The sequence below is a fragment of the Acinonyx jubatus genome, chromosome B1, assembly GCF_027475565.1.
Source record: "Acinonyx jubatus isolate Ajub_Pintada_27869175 chromosome B1, VMU_Ajub_asm_v1.0, whole genome shotgun sequence".
In the NCBI taxonomy this organism is placed as follows: domain Eukaryota; kingdom Metazoa; phylum Chordata; class Mammalia; order Carnivora; family Felidae; genus Acinonyx; species Acinonyx jubatus.
Genome location: NC_069382.1, coordinates 127,929,063 through 127,946,736, shown reverse-complemented (window position 1 = coordinate 127,946,736; position 17,674 = coordinate 127,929,063). Strand labels below are relative to the sequence as shown.

Genomic DNA, 17,674 nt, shown 5'->3' with positions numbered 1-17,674 from the left:
GGGCTTGAACTCAAAAACTGTGAGATCATAAGTTGAGCCAAAATCAAGAGTCAGACGCTTAACTGACTGAGCTACCCGGACACCCCTTGAGTTTTATTTTTAAGAAATTAAGAGCAATAGCAAGTCAGAATGTTTTCAAAACCATAGGATCACAAAGTTCTAGCATTTGTAAACTTTGTGAACTTGGGTTGCTGTTGATTTTTGTTTTTCATATTTGTTTATAGCTATAATAATAATTACTGTATGTTGAAAATCTTGATATAGTTTCCTTACATATATTATTGCTAATGCTTATAAACATTGATGTGAGGTTCACTTCTCACAAGAAAACAATCCTAGATTCACTTAAGAAATTGGCCCAATGTCATATAGTAAGTAAGTGGAAGAAGAGTTAGGGTTCAAATTCATTGTGTCTGATATCAATGCAGAATTTTTCCCATTGTATTATTAGCTCTGTCCCTGTCCCCCCACCTTGACACGCACATACACATTCATGCACACACACTTCCTGACAGCTGGTATAGTTGATTCCAAGCACTCAGTTCCCTCAGTGCTGAAGCCTTGATGGCATTTTCTGGTATCTCCTTCCCCGCAGTCCATATCCAGAACCATCCCACAACTAGACCTTCTTACCCCAGATTTAATTCCTTCTGACACCACCCCCTAAATTCTCTTGAGGATTATATAATTTGATAATGGCTAACTATATAATTTTTTTTCGATACCCTATCACTGTTTTCAAAGGAACTTGTAATACTTTATTTAAAATTTTTTCTAAAGTTTACTTATTTATTTTTGAGAGAGACAGAGACAGCATGAGCAAAGGAGGGGCAGAGAGAGAAGGAGAGAGAAGGAATCCCAAGCAGGCTCCGTGCTCTCAGCACAGAGCACGATGCTGGGCTCGAACTCATAAAACCATGAAATCATGACCTGAGCCGAAACCAAGAAGTCGAACGCTTAACTGACTGAGCCACCCAGGTGCCCAGAACTTGTAATACGTTAAACCAGGATAACTGGATATACAAATATCTTGATATTTATTTGAGATGTTTTTAAAATTTCAAGACTCTTTCAGTAACTGGAAAATCATATGAACAGCAGGGAAGCCCACTTTGCTTACAAACAAAGGATACTCTAGACCCTTCAACACTTATTGCCACAAAGTTATGGTAATTTTTTAGGAAACAAGTATGATTGCAGTTTATCATTAGCTTAAATATTGCCAAGTGCATTAATAAATAACTTGACTGAAGAAGTTTTTTTAATGTAGTACTATATTGCCAAGAGACCATCTGAAATGGTTTGCTGACCTAATTTAACATCCTTAAATATAGTCAACTTTTCTTCTTTGAGGATTATTTCACTATTTATGCAGCTCCTACTGCATGCCATGTATGATTGTGCTTTCTATAAATGTAGAGATAAATAAGAAATACTTTCTGTCCTTAAGAATTTCACAGTTTGTGGGAAAAATCAGCAGCAATTTTTATTTAACATTTATAGTGAAATATACTTACTTCAAAAAAGTACTCTGAAAAGGCTTCAAAATAGGAGTTCATAACTGCAAACATACCCTATCTGGGAATGTGAGAAGGAGATTTGCAAAAATCCCTTAATTTGTCTCAACATGTTAGTTCTTGGGGTCATGATACATATGAGAGTTGGAGGAACAGCTTTGGTTGTGCCATTCACTTACCAGTCTTAAGTAAATATACAAAGTAAATTGTAATTTCGGAACTAACTTACTAATTAAATAATTCAATATATACTTGATGTAATAAGTCAAATCCTATTCATTTGTATTCAGATTAGACTTTTCTAGGTTCTGTTTAGTTTGTAGGCCCTTGCTCCGAAGAAGCATGCTATAAAGAAAAGAAATTAGTCGAAGTTATTACATAATTAGCACTGAATATTATATAACTGAAAGAAAGGGGGGTAGAGATTAGACTTGTTCAATAGAAATATAATGCAAACTACATATGTGATTTTAAGTTTTCCAGTGGCCGTATTTAAAAAAGAAACAAGTAGAATTAACTTTAATAAATTTATTTAACTTAATATATCTAAGTATTATTTCTGCATGTGGTCAATATAAAATTATTGAGACATTTAATTTTTAAAACAAATCTTTGAAATCATTATGTGTTTACACTTACGCACATCCCATTTTGAACTAGTCATATTTAAAGTGCCAGTAGCCATATGTGGTCATTAGCTACTGTATTGGACATTGCTGGATAAGATTAGCATTGCAGTTCAAAGAAAGTTTAGCTCAAGCAAAAGCAGAAGTGTATAGAATATGTAAACATTTTTTTGAGTCATGCAAGTTCAGCAGAATTTACGTAGATGGGAGGAAAGAGTAACAAAGAGGAATGCTAAATTTTGAAACATAACTTACTGAAAATTATCATAGCAGTTCCAGCTGTTGAACAGATTACGAGTTTAAAATCTACTTCATGTTACTTCAGGGCGATCAGTGTACAATTTAAAGAGGATAGTGGTCAATTGGTTATTTTTACTATGTCTTCTAAGAAACATTAAGCAAAATATTTTCAAAACAGTATTCAGTTGAATAGTAAATTTGAACTATGTAGAAATAGAATCTCTAGGTTTAAATATGTGTCAAAAAAGAAATACACCTGCTTGATCATTCACAGTGAACCTGTAAATTAAACTTTTTAAATTTTGTGTAATTCAGTCTTCCCAAACTTGCTGGACAATATAAGGGGTCTTCTTTTTTACAGCACCACTGTTAATATCTGTGGATCTGATGTCCCACGGAACATATGCGTGGGGGTACTTGCTGTAATGTATTTTCTATTTTCACAAGTCTCTGTAAGAAGAGTATTTTATTACTACTTCTGGAATTTAGGAATACCTTAATGATATCTTTCTAATTACATAGTCAACCTGTCACATTTAGTTAGATGATGACATTTATTCATTTATTCACTGAAATTACTACCTATCTTCTCATGTATGGAAATGCATTTTTCGTGAACCACAGCTGCTTATGTGATTTCTAATGACTCATGTAAATTGATAAATGATAGGCACAGTACTTTCTTCGTACCTCATTAAATATTCTGCAGTTAAAAGGCCCAGAATATTTGTAATCTGTGTTTGATTATCCACTGATTTTTAACTGATTTTGAAAAAAAATTACAGTGACTCTAAGTTTTTCATTATTAGTTTTTTTGGAGTGCATAATTACCTAACACTGTCAAAGTACTTGCCTGAAGTTTGTCTCCAGAAAAAACTATGATTTCTACAGATATTCTTTTAGAGACACAGAGTATAAAATTATTTGCTACCTGACTCTGCTTTAAATATTTAATCGTTTATGACAAAGTAGTAGATGTTTCTTATGTGTTGTTTTTGCTACTCTTTGTATTGACAATAGATGGAAATATTTGCTTGACAAATTTCAGGTCCTTTTTTTTTTTTTTTTTTTGTCCTTCCAGAAGATGCCCAGAGGGCTACTTGTGCATAAGAAATGGGGCCTTTTATAGTGGCCAGTTGGAAAGAGTCTTCCATTCCTTACTGCCTTCCCTCACTCTATACAGAAGTTGTAAAGGATGATCTAGTGAAACAGGTAGCTGTGTGGACACAGAAAGGAACAGACACTACTTGGTGTCTCAGGTGAGGTGCACTGAGAGCCAAACCTAGCACAAGTGAGTGGACATGCCCTTGGAGCACCCTCCTTTTAGGACTGGCATAGATAGGGATCTGGGCAAAAGAAACCAAATGTCAGCAGTGAGGAGCATAGTAGGATAGATGGTGGAGGGGCAGAATCCAAGCGCATTCAGCTCTAAGGTTAAGGAGGAGAGGCAGCAGCCTGCCCACATCAGGTTTTCTTCCATGAGGTGCAAGTCTGGCCATGCTTCTCTTTGAATTGCATATGTCCTGACTACCTGAGGGGTTCATGGTGAAAAAAAATCCCAACCTTTAAGAACCTTATTCAAAGTATTATGCTTGCTTTTCCATTGATCTAAACATTGGGACTCTAAGATAATTCTAATTTTATTTAGGAATAATGGAATGTAGAATGACTTCTATTTTCAGTCGGTGTGATATTACACTGTGAATTTAACTTTTCCTTTACTTTGGGCCATATTGAATCCTGAGGACTTCCCTCCAAAACTAAATTTCTCTGAATGATTAAGTTCATTGTGTTTGTCTATTGTTTTTTTAAAAATTTTTTTTTGGTATAGTCACTGAGAATTAATCTTTATCAATACTGTATTTAAGGCCTACCATATTTCATTTTATTTTTTCCCCTGTAAAAGTGGGTAAACACATCTCATTCTGTAGTATTTCTTTTTGTTTTGTTTGTTTGCACAGTACTTTATTCAATTTTAATTCTTCCTAATCAGTTTGTCCAATAATAAAATTGCTTCAGCCTGTCTCTGTCACTATCTTGCTGTTTTTTTTTTTTTTTTTGCCTAATCCTAACATAGTAAAAAATTAGATTTCCTCTTACCACTGACATGAGAATTCCTTGTTTGCCCCTCTATGCATTTTGCACTCTATTTTCAATAGCCCAAGAAACAGCTATGTAGGTGAAAGGTCTTTTGTTAAAAAGAAGGAAATTAAGCAGCCATTTCTCATTTCCTTCTTTGACCAGCACCTGTAAGCAAGTGGTCTCTGCTTTAGTTTTTTCTATTTACATTGTTTTAAAAGAATCAATTATTGTTTTAGAGAATGTACCTTTTAGAAAAATGTACACAAGAATAATAAAAAAATTCTTCAAAATTGTACATAAAGCATGTTGTTTCTTAAATCAGATTGTAAAGTTTGAACAGTTGCCTTCATCTGCATTGCTTACAGCTAATTTCTGTATGTACTTTCAGGTATTCTGCTGTCATTACTAATAAAATTAAATAGTGTATATGGTAGAACTTTCAAGGATTGTTTGATTTTGTTAGGCACTAGTTTTGATCAATATAAAATATTGTGAAATATTATTTAAAACATTTCGTTATGCATACCGAGCTTTAGTTAATTATCAAAAGGGAAAGCATGTAAAATTACTAAAGTTGTTTTTGTGGAGTGCAGATTCCTACTAAGAATAAAATTTAGCAGAGAAGTGATATTCAAATGCCGTTGACACTATGAAAGTAAATTATTTGGTTTCATATAAACAATATTTAAATAAGGCTTCCAGAGTCTTTCATGACCTTCATAAATAATGAGAAATATATACATGCATGTATTAATAATCATATAGCTTTCTTTTCCCAGTTTTCTTTTTATGAATTCAGTGGTTAAATACACATACTTATTTAAAGAATATAGAACTCACATATTTTACTTTAATTTTTAAATTGATTGCTATTAAAATAATTCTGTTTTCCACAATCATGCAATTGTTACATGACTTAATTAGCATTATGATAATTATATTGTCTTGTGGGAGAGATGTGTTTTTTTAATTTAAATTGTTTTGCTCTTATATTCAACATTTTACATTTCTCTTAAATGGTGACTCATTGTTAAAAAAAAACAGTCCAATTTCATAGACATTTTCTTTTGTATAACAATATAAGAATGGCTAGGAATTTAGTAGCTTTTCTGTACATCAGTGGAATAAAAAACTTCGTTAAGAAATCTTTTGAGGGGCGCCTGGTGGCTCAGTCGGTTAAGCATCCGACTTCAGCTCAGGTCATGATCTCACGGCTTGTGAGTTCGAGCCCCGCGTCAGGCTCTGTGCTGACAGCTCAGAGCCTGGAGCCTCTTCAGATTCTGTGTATTTCTCTCTCTCTCTGCCCCTCCCCTGCTCATACTCTGTCTCTCTCTGTCTCTCAAAGATAAATAAACATTAAAAAAAAAAAAAGTCTTTTGAATTGCTCCTAGAAAGAATAAGAGCATTTGAACTCTCTGTGTGCTCCAAGATGAACAGATTAATTCTCCTTTCAGTCCTGCAAGCCTAGGAATTTGTGTTTCTTATATCCCTCTTGTACTTTTAGCCATTTATATGAGTCAAATTTCTGTTGTTGATGCTTTTTGGTTGAGCCCAACCAGGTTAGTCCTGCACCATCCTACCATCATTGGTCTCCCTGCAGTTCCAGGGAGGGGTATGACTGCATGACTGGTGCACTTCGTTGAGTAAGAGTGGAGATTCTTGGTTATTGCCCCAGGAACTACTGTTCTGACTAGGGCATAGCCTTACGAATCTCTTATATTCTTTTAGGTACAAGAAGATCACGAAGGCCAGGCCAGGCTTAAGAGGACGGCAGGTTCACTCTGCCTCCAAATGGGGAGAGTGGCAAAATCACATTAAAGCAATGATGGGACGGGAGTATTCTTACAGCCATCTTTGGAAAATGTAATTTGCCATGATAGGTTATCCTAAGTGTCTTGAATTTCATTCTCTAGGTGATTGAGAGTTACTGACAGTATTAGTTGGAAGGAAACAGAGTACTTCTTTAAAGAGATAGACTCCTTCCAGTAATTTACCTAACTTATCTTGATGGAATGCCATATTTACATTCAGCCATCAACCAGACATCAGCCCTTTGGCTATTTGAATACAATTCTCATCAAATATCTGCTTTTATTAAGTAGAAACATTTCACAATGTATCAGCAAATTGGGCATCTTCCATTGGAGATGTTTTGATTTGTTTATAAAACTTAAATGATCTTATAAGTAGTCCAGAGATTATAAAAATACCATAAGATATTGTCATTTTTTTAAACCAGGCTCCATGCCCAATGTGGGGCTTGAACTTACAACCCCAAGACCAGGAGTCATATGCTCTAATGACTGAGCCAGCCAGGCAAGCTGTCATTTTGAATTCCTACATATTCACTGCAAACAGCCCAAGTATTGAAGCTTTCTCTGAAATCAGCTGTATTTGTTTGGATTGTCAGATATGTTAATATACAAATTAGTTGTGTTTATTTTCTTTTTAAATTGAAGCATAATTAACATACAGTGTTAAATTAGTTTCAGGTGTATGATATAATGATTTTGCAATTTTATATATTACTCAGTGCTCATCAAGCTAAGTGTATTCTTGATCCCCTTTATCTATCCCCCCCCCATTTTCTCTCTGGCAACCACCAGTTTGTTCTCTGTATTTAACAGTCTATTGTTTTCTGTCTCTTCTTTCTTTGTTCATTTGCTTTGTTTGTTAAACTACACATGTGGATAAAATCATATGGTATTTGTTTTTCTCTGATTGACTTATTTCACTTAGCATTATACCCTCTAGGTGCATCAATGTTGTAAATGGCAAGAGCTCATCCTTTTATATCGCTGAGTAATATTCCATTGTGTGTGTGTAACAGTTTCACACACACATACACATTGTATATATTCCTGTGTGTGTGTCTGTATGTGTGTGTGTACACATCTTTATCCATTCATCTATTGATGGACACTTGGGTTGCTTCCATGTCTTGCCTATTGTAAATAATGCTGTGATAAGCATAAGGATGCATATCTTTTTGAATTCATGTTTTTTGTTTTCTTTGGTTAAATACCCAGTAGTGCAATTACTAGATCATATGGTATTTTTATTTTAAACTTTTTTGAGGAACCTCCATACTATTTTCCAGAGTGGTTATATCCATTTATATTCCCACTAACAATACATGATGGTTCCCTTTTCCACACATCCTTGCTAACAATTGTTACTTCTTTTTTGATTCTGGCTATTGTGACTGGTGTGACGTGATGCCTCAGTGTGGTTTTGATTCACATTTCCTGGACAATTAGTGAAGTTGAGCATCTTTTCATGTGTATGTTGGCCATCTGCATATCTTCTTTGGAAAAATGTCTATTCAGGTCTTTTGCCCTTTTTTTAATTGGATTATTTTTTTGGTGTTGAGTTGTTTAAGTTTTTTATATATTTTGGATATTAATCCCTTACTGGGATATATCATTTGTAAATATCTTCTTCCATTCAGTAGGTTGCATTTTTGCTTTGTTGATGGTTTTCTTTGTTGTGCAGAAGCTTTTTATTTTGCTTGGTTTCCCTTGCCTGAGGAGTCCTATCTAGAAAAATGTTTCTACACCAAATGTCAAAGAAATTATTGCTTAGGTTTTCTTCTAGGAGTTTAATGGTTTCAGGTCTTACAGTTAGGTTTTTAATCCATTTTGAGTTTGTTTTAGTGCATGGTGTAAGAAAGTGGTCCAATTTCATTCTTTCACACATATTTGTATAGTTTTTCCAGTGCCAGTTGTTGAAGAGGTGGTCTTTTCCCCATTAAATATTCTTGCCTCCTTTGTCATAGTTTAATTGACCTTATAAGCATGGGTTTATTTCTGGGCTCCCTATTCTGTTCTTTTGATCTATGTGTCTATTTTTGTGTCAGTACTATACTGTTTTGACTATCATATTAGATCATGATATCATACCTTGATATCTGGAATTGTGATATCTATAGCTTTGTTCTTTCTGATGATTGCTTTAGCTATCTGATGTCTTCTGTGGTTTCATAAACATTTTAGAATTATTTGTTTTAGTTCTGTGAAATATGTTGTTGACAGGATTTCATTAAATCTGTAGATTTCTTTGGGTAGTATTGACATTTTAACAATATGGATTCTTCCGATCCACGAGCATGGAGTATCTTTCCATTTGTTTGTGTCACCCTCAATTTCTTTCATCAATATTTTATGGTTTTTGAAGTACAGGTCTTCTACGTCCTTGGTTAAGTCCTGTTCCTAGGTATTTTATTCTTTTTGGCGAAATTGTAAATGGGGTTGTTTTCTTAATTTCTCTATTTGCTGTTTCACTATTAGTGTATAGAAATGCAACAGATTTCTGTATATTAATTTTGTATCCTGTGACTTCATTGATTTTATTTCATTTAGTTGTATTTATTTAAATATGTGATGGCAATGAATGCAGTTGAGTCTCTAATACAGCATTTTCATTGGAAATATTTTTAATACCACTGAACATTTAAAAAGTTGCTAATTCCATCTTAAGTGACTTTATACTTTTTATTTTATTTATGTCTACTGTCTTTATGTTATATCACTAAAAAAAAGAAACCTTATATAGTTAAATGCATTTTTGGAGGATTGACTTTTTTATAGGAACACACAAAAAAGGTGAAGAGCAGTTTTAATCTTGAATAAACTATATTAAGTATTTAATCTTATTAGAAAGTTGTTTACCAAAAATTAACTGAAAATTAAATGACTTAACTGGAAATTAATGATATTGGAGAGTTTTGAATTCTTAAGTCCAAAAGAGTGTGAATATACAGAGTATGTCTGACAGTGACAAGTGCCGAGAAAAGTAGAGCAGGATGAGGAGAAATGGGAGTGCAGAAGAGTGGTTGCATTTTTATATAAGATGTTCGGGAAGGTCTTTCTGAGGTGACAGACATTTGAGTGGAGATCTTTGGGCAGCAAATCTGTGAGAAGGATATTTCAGACAAAGAAAATATAAAGTGAAAAACCCTCCTGATAGGCAGAAACTGTCTGTAGCAGAGTGGCCTCATGAGAAATGAGGCCCAATAGGTGTAAAGGGGAAATTAGATTATGAAGGCCTTTGTAAGGACTTTGGTTTTTATTCTGTTTGATATAGGAAAGGACTTGAATGCTTTTTTTTTAAAGTTTATTTATTTATTTTGAGAGAGAGAGGGAGAAAGCTCAAGCAGGGGAGGGGCAGAGGGAGAGGGAGGGAGAGAATCCCAAGTAGGCTCTGCACTGTCAGTGTGGAGCTTGACAAGGGGCTCAAACTCACAAACTGTGAGATAATGACTTGAGTCTAAACCAAGAGTTGGACGCTTAACCAGCTGAGCCACCCAGGCACTCCAGGACTTGAATGTTTTTAAGAGGAGTGAGAAGATCTAACTGAGTACTTAGTTAGCACATGTACCCTGGCATCAGTCTGGAAGTGTCCTTGTGGGATGGTGATTAGGAGAATGCTTTGATGAGATTGAGAGCAGTGGCAATAGAATCATACCGAATTGCTGAAGGATTGATGTGAGGTATGAGAGAAAAGGCCTCAGGGATGACTGGTTAATAGGCTGGGCTGGAAAAGATGAATTTGCCATTTACTGAGATGGAGAGCTTTGTGAGATGAGCAGGTATTTGGGAAAAACCAGGTGTTTTACTTAGGGACGTTTAGGTTGAGAGAGCTATTAAATGTCCAAATGGAATTTTGAGTAGGCTGTAGAGTATGTGAATCTGGATTTCAGAGGCTAGGTCTAGGGTTCAAATGCAGATTTGAGAGTACACACTATGTAACTGTCATTTAAAGGGTGGGGTTAGGTGAGATCACTTGGCAAGGGGTATACATAAGAAAGAGGAGAGGTCCAAGAACTGAACTCTAAGGAGTGTGCATATGTGGAGATTGTGGAGGTGATGAGGAAGAACTAGCAAGTACAGTAGGAAATAGAAGCCAAGGAGGGAGCAAGAGAACCAATAGCGTGCTGGACTGAAAGTCAAGAAAAGAAAGAGATTAGTCAGGAAGGAGATTAGTCAACCCTGACAAATGCTGCTGATAGGTCTTAACTAAGATGAGAATTGAATTTAACAGTAGTCTTAGCAGTATAGAGATCATCCATTACATTGGCAAAAGCAGCTTTGAAATTATGGCGATTAAAAAAACAAAACCCTGGAATATGTTTAAGAGAAAATGGGAGAAACAGACTTGGAGACAGCAAATATGAGCAGCTCTTGAGAAGTTTTGCTACAAAAAGGGGAAGAATAATAGGGCACTTGCTAGATAGAGGCAGTGATTAAAGGATTTTTGTTCATTTGTTTTTAAGACTGAATACATTATGTATGTAGGGAATAATTTGGTGGAATAATCCAGGAAAGTAGATAAAATTTAACGGTGTAGTTAAGAAAAAGCACAATTATTGCTAGAGTAAGGTCATTGAATAGCTGAGAGGGAAGGGAACATGTTGCAAATATGGAAGAATTGACCTTGGATAGGCACATGAAGTTTTTATGCCAGTAATAGGGAGGAAGGAGAACTTTATGGGTACAAGGGCAAGTGGGTTGGAAATATTGGGCTGGAAGTCAGGGGAAGTTCTTTTCAAAATGCTTCTGTTTTTAGTGAGAGACAAATCTGAGAGTGAGGCTGTAGGAGAAGGTATTCAAGGTTTGAAAAGGTATGAATATATTGTCTAGGTGAATTGGAGAGGGACGGACAAATAGGACTGCTGGAGAGCACCCAGGAACACACTGGACAATAAAGCCAATGAGTCTGAGACAGAGTCAGTTTGCATAGTGGTCAATAAATATTTGTTCACAAAAGTGAATGAATTGTGGATTTCCCAGTTCTTTTAATAGCATCCAGTCATACGGCTGCTAGATCATTACAATAGAAAGCAGATATATTTCTTAAAGAAGAACATTACTTTGGAAGATCCAGCCAAGTCAGTGGATTTGATAAATAGCAAAAACACCGTCAGAATTATTACTCATTCAGTCTTGGGTGAAGTAAACTGTGATATTTGAACTATCACATAGGCTTGAGATAATGGACTTTAGAGATAATCTTTAGAACATTTTCCTAATTTTATAAATGAAGAAACTGAAGTCTAGAGAGATTGAAGGAATCCCTTATCTTCTTTGAATCTTACATTATCTTTTACAGAGAAGTTTGAATATTGTAATAAGTATGCTCTCCAGGAATGTTACATTTTATTCTAATTTTACTGTTTCTAATAGGGCATTCCTGCTTGGTTTTTCAATTTGTGTTTGATTGCACAGTTATGTAAATTCTTTTTGACAGATTTATTATTAAGGGGAGAAAGATGAGTAAGAATCCTGGTTTGAAAAGCTCATTAATTTTAAAGAGATGTGTCGTGAATTAATGTTTTGAGTGCTATATTTTTCTTTTTACATTATTTCTCCTGGATGAATAGAATTCTGTCAAAGAAATAGGTTACTTAAAAGTGATTATATAGGAGTTATATAAAAATTCTTCAAAGCAGGTACATTCTATTCCCAAGAAATAGATTGAATGTAATACTCAGCTAGTGAAGCATTATCATTAACAGTACAATATTATGTTGTAGCCCTTCTTTACAAAGCTAGCTATAAAAATGTTTTCTTTTTAAAGCATTTTCAGTGTCTTTCACTTGAGTGGGCGTTTAGTAAATGAAAGTTCTTTCACTGTGTGTGTGTGTATATATATATATATATTTTTTTCTTTTTCTTTAGGCTTACTGACTGGGAAAATGATGTTCTTGGTCTACTTATTTATACAAAATATAACTAGTTACGTTCTACTTTTAACATAGTAGCAAATTTAATGATAGGTGAGTCAACAATCACTATACAGACTTCAACATAAGTTGACTTTCCTGAAGTTCAGGACAAAGACAGTTGATTTCAGTTGAAAAATATGCAGTAATAGTTCTGCATGCCCACTTTCAAAAATCAATGTTCTGGCTTCTTGAATAGCAAATACACATTTTAAAAGTATGTTTATAGAGTAGAACACGTCAAAGTTTCCTAACTACTAACTTTAAAAATATTGTCTCTGTTAGTGTAGGTGGTAGTTAGGGAAGCCTTAAACTCCTCACTTTTTTGTGTTCTATTTGACAGAGGAAATAGACATAGATACTGGTGGTCAAATGTGGTTCAAAGGGTCTCCTTTAATAATAGGCCAGGCACCTTCCAGTTAATTTCCAAAATATAGATCTTTCTGCAAAAGTACAATGGAAAATGTGACTTTTTAAAAAGTGTTGTTTTTTTTTTTTTTTTAATGAAACAAATCCAAAAGATGTACAGTCAGGCTCAAGTTGTACAGTTCACAAGCATGGAGGTTATAGTGAAAGTCTGTAACTCTTACCCTAGATATAATCTTTGAGATTACCTCACTATGGAAGCACTGTTCAACTGCTTTTACTACATGGGAACATGAAGCAGGTGAGAGGGCAGGGGCGGTGATGGGAGGCTGCTCAGGAATGGGGTGCTGCAGGTTCAGAAGACAGAGGCTGTGGAATGTGTGTGGATGTGTGTGTGTGTGTGCGTGCGCACATGCGTGTGTTGTATGGATAATATTTAATGAATTACACCCACCCATTTGTGAAAAATTCTGATGGATAAAATTTTTACCTTTATTCCCTGAAGAGATATAATTAAGTTGATAGAAAGGAACGGAACTTTGTTCCCAGCACAGACCTTTGCTACTCAAATGTGAGGTGGACCTTGGATTAGCAGCACCTGCACCACCTGGAAGCTTGTTAGAAATGCAGCATTTCAGGCTCCATCCCTGACATGCTGAATCATATGTGCTTTCTAGCAGAGCCTTCTCCACTACCAGGTGACTCGTTTGTCAATTACATTTCAGAAGCACTTGTCTAGAAACCAGATGTGTTGCTATATATTCCTTCTTTTGTGTAGTAAGACATAATATAAGGAAAGAGTAGAAGGATCTCTACTTACAGTTGGAGTTCATACTCTTTTATCATCAAGTGTTTAGTGTTTTTAAAATTAGCCCAAGAGATTCCAGGCAAGGAGGTGTTTTGAGATTGTTCAACCACAAAACTGCAACAATTCAGATCATCTCATTTTTCAGATCTGCATGTTAGAATTTCATCTAAGATATCATTTGTAAAAGAGATATCTGCTGCTAAATTAAAAAAAAAGTTTTAGAGACAAAAAGGGAAAAGTATTAAACTTATTATGAGGCTTTAATTATCTGGCTTTGATTATCTAGCTAACTAGCTTTATAGTAAGGGCAGGTGGTAACCTCACAGGGTCTTGATTTTTTCAGGAATAGTTTGCTATATATGGGCTGGAACACATTTGGATAAATAAAAATTGAGTAGTATACCTAGAGTGTAGGATGTCTGTCAATGTGTTTGTATGGTGGTACTGATGGGAAAGGGGGTTATATTGGTGAGATGCGATGTTGCTGATCAAGGGTTTTTATGACCAAGGAAAAGGTTTGGAATTTAGTCTGAGGCCAAGAGGTTATTGAGGGGTTTAGGAAAAAGAGTGAAGTTGGCATTTTAGAAGGCTAATTCTGGCTTTAGTGCAAAGAATATGAGTCAACAAGACCACAGACAGAGACACAAGCTGGAGCCTGTTTGAATAATGTAGGTGAGAATGATAACGTGAACTAGAGATGTAGAGGTGGGGATGGGGGAAATGAACAATTTGGGAAGAAAAATCTATAGGATGCAATGACTGATTGTTGAGGGTTGATGAGAAATAAGTTGTTGTCCCTAATTCCTATGTCTTGGGCCTTAAAAACATAATTGGAAATATAGGAGGAGTAGGTCTGGCAGGACTTGATTGATTCTGTTTTTATCAAGTTACTTTTTTTTAGATTGAACATCAATTGCAGGTTTCTGGTAAACCAGGTATTCATTCCATAAACATTTAATTATCTTGAGATTATCGTACTTTCTGTATAATTTTTGTCATTACTCTAATTTTTATATGTATGTTGATGCCTTCAAATCTACATCCTTGGTCTAGATTACTCACCCAAACTCCAGTCACAAATGCACTTATGAGCTTAAATTATTTTCAATAAAAATTATGTTTTGCTCTTCATTGGAAATAGAAGTGGGGATTCTTCAGGTCCTGCTACTTGTATATGATATTTGGATTATTATTCAAATGTATTAGATACTGAGAAACAAAATTATTTTTGGGCAAGGATTATGATGGAATTTACTTTTGTATCTAAAACAACACCTTACAAATACCCCATTCTCAAATACTTAGTGAATTAGACATTGGAAATCTGAAAATAAAATCTGAATCTTTAAATTGCTTCTGTTTATTAAAAGTGAGAAAATGGATCTATGGAAAATCAGCATAATAATGATGAATAAATAAGACAGATGTTATTAAATATTTCTTTGATGCTATTATTTCCTGGTCTGGAGATTACTAAAACCAAGTAGCTCAAAACGTTTGATTTCACCCATTTAGCACATGTATACAATAAAATAAAATGAAAGACTATAAACTTCTCCAATGCTTGTGCTCCCATAATATTTTCCTTTTTCTGAATTTATCACTTCTTGTCATTTCCCCCTGCACATGAATATCTGTTTATATTTTTAATTGATTTACTTTTGATTTTGGAAGAAAATATAGATAACTATTAAGGAGATTTAATGTGCTGTGTCTTTTTCAGGGACTTTAGCTATCGTTCTTAGAAAGATTTTAATGAAAAGGATTTCTGACAACATAACAAAATAGAAATCAGGTTTGATAGACTTCAGCATGTATGAAGTGTATATCCTGTCTGGAAAAAAAATTCAAGCATTCAATACAGCTGGCACCCTTTCTATATTTGTATCCATCTCTACTAGCTGATGTTGTGTATTTGTGGAGGCAATGACATTGATGAATCACTTTAATTTACCAGGCAACCGACAGTTTGCCGAGACTATCTGTAAGAACCAGCTAGAGCTGGTCCTGATATAGATATGTGTATTGTTACAAAAAAAATGTGAGTGATCAGAAGCAATTTAGATGTATCCTTGTTCCACAAATATATAAAAATATATTATTTTTATATCCTCTTGATTTTTATTTTTTCTGATTATTCCTCTCTTTTTACGGAAAAAAATAAATACCTATTTATATAAATATATGCTAGCTTAGTTATTTAGTAAAATTAGTTGTTCTATAATTTGGATTTTTAAAATATTGAGGATAATTTTAGAATTAAGGTTGTATAACATGGAATTGATTTTTAGGAAGTAATGTTATCTTTATGCTTTTTTATATGCTTTAAAGTAAGAAATCATTATTTTGGTGATAGCCAGTTATGGTATTTTTCACTTAGGTAGACCTTAGTTGAGGAACAGAAAATAGAATGCATGAACTCTCAAAGTTTTAAAGAATTTTAATTAGGATATACCCAATAGTGGTATACGGAAAAAAAAAATCTTGGGAACACTGTGGAGAAAAAAGTTAAATGCGTATAATATGCAGAAGTGATGTTTCTTGATGCTTAGCAGGTATAGAAGTTACATACTTTTGAAATGCATTCAGAGCTAATTTAAATTTAGGTAGACTGTATACCTTGTCCATGATTATGTAGTACTCTTACAGAATTTTTAAAATTTAAAATTCAGCGTATTTATACAGAATCTATCATATGCCAAGACCTGTACCAGACAACTTCACATGTAAACAGTGTATTAGGCATTATATTAAAATACACAGAAGCATCTGATGTCCACTGACTGTCTTTTGTTGTCACTTGTTGATCCCTGAAGTTCTGATCAAAACTTAAAAATTTATCATTATTAAAATATATATAATTAAATTCCTGGGAGTTGTTCCTTAAGTCTTCTTAAATGTTTATAGTGTGGTATGAATGATTATACTGTCTTCTGTAAGTAGGCTTTGATGGAAGACATAGAAATGATTTTAGAGGTCTTGGCTATTTGAACAGAACCAATAGAGGACAAGAAATAAGAGCCAAATGATGAAGAGTTGTTTATTTGTTTTGCCTACATTACATATCAAGTAGGACTTATCCTGACTGCTTTTACTATGGTTAATTGAAAAAATAACTAAATCAAAGTCATATCAAAACCCCTAAGTTATTCTTTTTTTCTTCTATTCTAAGAATGACTTCTATGTTTACTCTTTTTTTTTAAGTTTTTCTTTTTTTAAATGTTTGTTTTTGAGAGAAAGAGAGACAGACAGAATGTGAGCAGGGGACAGATAAAGAGGGAGGGACACACAGAATCCAAAGCAGGTTCCAGGCTCCTAGTTGTCAGCACAGAGCCCGATTTAGGGTTTGAACTCACGAGTGGTGAGATCATGACCTGAGCCAAAGTCGGAAGCTTAATTGAACCACTCAGGCTCCCCATGTTTACTCTTATGACAGTAATGTGAGCACACCAAAACATTAAAGAGTGAATTTCTTAGGCTAGTGTAACCAAGTACATAGGTCCATGGGAATGATTTTTGAGCTGGATATATTCATGAGAAATAATCCTGAGTTAACAGAGAAAGATGTGAGTAGCTTTGTGAAATCCCTAGATCAGAAAAGTCTTATTGCCGGTATTTTTGTGTGTTTTCACATTTTCTGCCACAGCCCTTTGTGGCAAGGTGGAAACTGGTTTTATGTTTTGGCAGGGAAAGGTAACACACCTGATTTACCTACTTAGAAAAGGACATTGTGTGCATTCAATAGGTTTTTGGCGCTTAAAAAAATATTTACAAAGCATATTCTAAGCATTGTCTATGAAATTTCAATTATGACTTTTCCTATCAAGTTAAGGAAACCTCCCTCCCTAGTTTTGTGAACAGTCTATCCAATTGGGTCTTTCAGTCCCAAGAAAGCTTGAACATTCATCACCTTCTTTTATTATTGAGGTCTGTAGGCTTGGGCTTGGGGTAGATGATAGTGACAAAAAGTATATAAAATTTTATTTAAAATAATATAATTTTAGTTTATTTTAATAAGTGAATTGGTCCACCATGTTGTTACCCTAGTCTGATTTCTTTTTATTTAGTTACTTTCCCACCAAATGGGCAAATGCCAGATTTGGGTAATAGAGGGCCACAGGCAGAATATAAACTATATCCATAATAGATAGGGTAACTTTAAAAAATACTGTTCAAACAGGAACACTTTGAACGTGAAAGGGGGCATTGTTTATAATAAAGCTGGAACAACATCTAAAAACTAAGACTGTTTCAAGCAAACTGGGACATATGGTTACCCTAAAAATAGAGTTAATGTAATTATTGAGACTAA

General features: G+C 34.4%; 1 protein-coding gene across 7 annotated transcripts in view; it reads left to right on the top strand.

The window, feature by feature from the left end:
- CCSER1 (coiled-coil serine rich protein 1) overlaps nucleotides 1-17,674 on the top strand; it is a 1,258,994-nt gene that overhangs the window by 65,535 nt on the left and 1,175,785 nt on the right. The window contains exon 2 of one of the 7 annotated variants that reach the window (XM_053216127.1): nucleotides 3,465-3,642. The exons of the other annotated variants lie outside the window; for them this stretch is intronic. The gene's annotated coding sequence lies outside the window, so the exon portion shown is untranslated. The remainder of the gene's footprint in view (nucleotides 1-3,464; nucleotides 3,643-17,674) is intronic. 7 annotated transcript variants of the gene reach the window in all.